At 34.7% G+C, this 3,275-nt stretch overlaps 1 non-coding gene across 1 annotated transcript; it reads left to right on the forward strand.

Moving 5' to 3' along the window:
- The first annotated feature begins 591 nt into the window (after positions 1-591).
- LOC111746073 lies at positions 592-698 on the forward strand. The gene has a single exon (XR_002782907.1). It is a non-coding gene; the product is annotated as a U6 spliceosomal RNA (small nuclear RNA).
- The last annotated feature ends 2,577 nt before the right edge of the window (positions 699-3,275 follow it).

Raw genomic sequence — 3,275 nt, forward strand, 5'->3', positions numbered from 1 at the left:
TGAAGACACCTATCTGGATGGAATGTAGAAGTGTAGGGAACTCAGTGAGAGAAAAGGTTAAAAAACTGATAGAGTTCAGATTGTAAAGGGCTTCGAATGCCAGGCTGAATACTTTGTAGTATAAATATTATTCTGTATGCAACCGAAAGACATCAAACATTTTAAAGCCAGGTAAAAATGTGCTTAGATCTGTGCATTAGAGCAGTGTTTCTCAAACTTTAATGTGTACATGAACCACCTCAGGCTCTCGTTAAAAAGCAGATTCTGATTCAAGTATGGCATAGAAATTGAGATTCTGCATTTCTAACAAACTCCCAGGTGGACCGAGAACCACATTTTGAGACTGAGACTTGAAAATAACTCCAGTAAGTATATATGATAGTTCTCTGGCACGGCTAAGCCAGTAGGAGGTTATATTAATGACAGTGTGAAGGAGAGAAAAGGAAATGAAAGAATCAGAGCAGTAAGATGGAAAACAGGCCATGGCTTCATTCTCCAAAAGTTCATCCATCACCACCACCATGTACAAGGCACTCTTCTAGGCGCTATGGATACAGAGGTAAATGGAAAGGAAAAAATCCTCTGTCCTCAGTACTCGCTTCGGCAGCACATATACTAAAACTGGAACGATGCAGAGAAGATTAGCACAGCCCCTGTGCAAGAACGACATGCAAATTCATGAGGTGCTCCCTATTTTTATGATTTTATCAACCAATGTCACCCCCAATAAATTTAATTTTAAAAATCTCTGCCCTCAGAGATGTGAAAGAGGAGGGGTGTACTGTGGTGAGAGTTTGGATGTGGGAAGTGAGGCTATCTCAAACTTCTTTCATTGTCAACATTTGTCAACCCCCTTAGGCACTTAAAAATCATTTTGTCCCTTTTTCATTACATATACATGATTTTAGGTAAATAATCTTATTTTCAGGTTGTTCACTGCTTGTGTATAGACATACAACTGATTTTTGTGTGTTGATATTGTATACTGTAACTTTGCTAAATTCATCTATTAGCTCTAATAGTTTTTTGTGTGCATGTGCATGTGCGTATTCATTAGGATTTTATATAAATAAGATTGTTATCTACAAATATAATTCTATTTTTCCTTTTCAGTTTGGATGCCTTTTATTTCTTTTTCTTACCTAATTGCTCTGGTCAGAGCTTCTAGTACAATGTAGAGCTGTAGTGAAAGCAGGTAGCCTTGTCTTATTCTTCATCCTAGAGAGAAAGCTTTCGGTCTTTCACTATTAAGTATGTTATTAGCTGTTGGTTTTTCATAAATGCCTTTTATCATGTTGTCCCTTATGTCTCTTTTAACATATTTTCTCTCGTTTTTTCTCTCCATGCTTCAATATGAATATTTTCTTCAGATTTCTCTTCAACTGTGACTAATCTACTGTATACCAATTTTTAGTTCTCTATTTTTTTTTCTGTTCTAGAATTTCCATTAGTTTTTATAAAATCGTTTCTAGTTTTTGGCTAAATTTCTCCATCTTGTCATCTAACTTCTTGAGCATATTAATCATACATATTCTAAAGTCCATGTCTTTTAACGATATATGGATTGCCTGTGAGTTTATTTATATTTTCCATGTTCATCTTAGTTTTCAATCATTCACTCTTATGTTCTAGCAGTTTTTTATTGAATACAGACATGTTATATGTAAAGTTGAAGAGATAATTCAAGGCTCTGGGTGAAGTTACTTTCCTCTACACAGTAGAGTTATTTTTTGTTTTTGGAAGCCATTTAGAGTAAACTCATCTTAATCCAATCAGGGTTTGAACTCATCAGAGGCTGAGCTTCAATTTTTGAGCCCAGTTAATTTCAGGTTTATACCTATTCCTAGGTATAACCCTTTGGGGGATCTCCACTGAAAGCCTGAGATATTTAATAGGGCCCTTCCTCCTTAGTCCTTAAAGTCATTTTTTTGGTCCATCTGTACCCATAAACTCTGAATGTTTTGCTTAGCCTTTTAGCTTGTCGACCATGGCTTGAAAATTGACAAATGCTTTGAGGCGGAAATCTGGGATCACTTGGCTCCTCCTGTCCTTGATGTCTTGATAGCTCTTCAATGACTTCACGTAGATGTTAAAAAATTGTTTTGTTCTTGCTTTTCTAGTTTTCATTTGGAAGATTCACACCATTGTTGTAAGCAAATCCTGGATTTATTTTCTTTTTCCTCCATTTTCCCCCTTCTACTAGCTTGAAAGTTATCCATTTTGTTTCTGTTCTTTCAGTGGTTACTCCAAGAATTTCAGTATGCATATCCAATTCTCTATTCAGAAGCATTTTATTAATGCTGCTAAATCCACCCATTGAGGTTTTAATTTTAGTACTGGATTCTTAATTTCTAGAAGTAACATTTGATTCTCTTTCAAATCTGCTAGATCACTTTTTATGGTTTTCCATTCCTTACAAATATATTTAAGCTTGCTTTTTATTTCTTTACAATATACATTGTTATTTTCTAATCTAGATCCAATAATTCCAATACTTGACATTTCCGTAGATTTGTTTCTGCTTTCTGTTGTTTCTACACATGTACTTATTTTTAAATATTTAACATTTCCGAAATTGAGATATGTCTTACAACTGATGTTGTTTCATAATTTAATTGGTAGTGGTTTTTTTTTCTTAGTAGCATGTAAAATAATGGTACATTTTATAATCAGTAGCATCTTAGATTTAATGAAATGCAGTTTTCATGGGAGTTTTTAAAAGCCTAGGATGAAGATCTTTCTCAGAGAGTATTTCATTTGCTTTTGACTATGACACTGCACCATCAGTCCAGGACCACTTTAAATTCATGGCTTGAGGGTTTTTGGAACATGTAGATGACACGAACTTGAGCTGAATTACACATGTAAATTACACAAACATTAACCTGTGGTTAAGACTTCCCAGAGACTTCCCTTCAGTCCTTTGAACTTCAAAGCAACTTTCCTTGCAGTTCCCTAGCGTTAGGACTGAGTGGCAATTTTGTCGTTTTGAGGTTCCAGCTGAATGTGGTAGGGTCTTTCATTGGATTTTTTTTTTTTTTTTTGCCTCATAGTTTGCATTTTTGAAGTTTTATTTAAGAAGTTCTTCTGTGCCCTAGGTCACAAATTTTCTTCTACATTTTTCCAGTGTTCCAGTCTTACCTTTCACATTTTGGTTTTTAATGTATTTGGAGTCCAACTCTAAATACAGTATAAAGAAATGATCCCATTTTATTTTTCCCTTTATACTAAGCCAGTTTTCTCATCACTATTTGCTAAAGGATCTTTTCCTCATT

This window comes from Pteropus vampyrus, unplaced genomic scaffold (genome assembly GCF_000151845.1).
Source record: "Pteropus vampyrus isolate Shadow unplaced genomic scaffold, Pvam_2.0 Scaffold173, whole genome shotgun sequence".
Classification (NCBI taxonomy): Eukaryota; Metazoa; Chordata; class Mammalia; order Chiroptera; family Pteropodidae; genus Pteropus; species Pteropus vampyrus.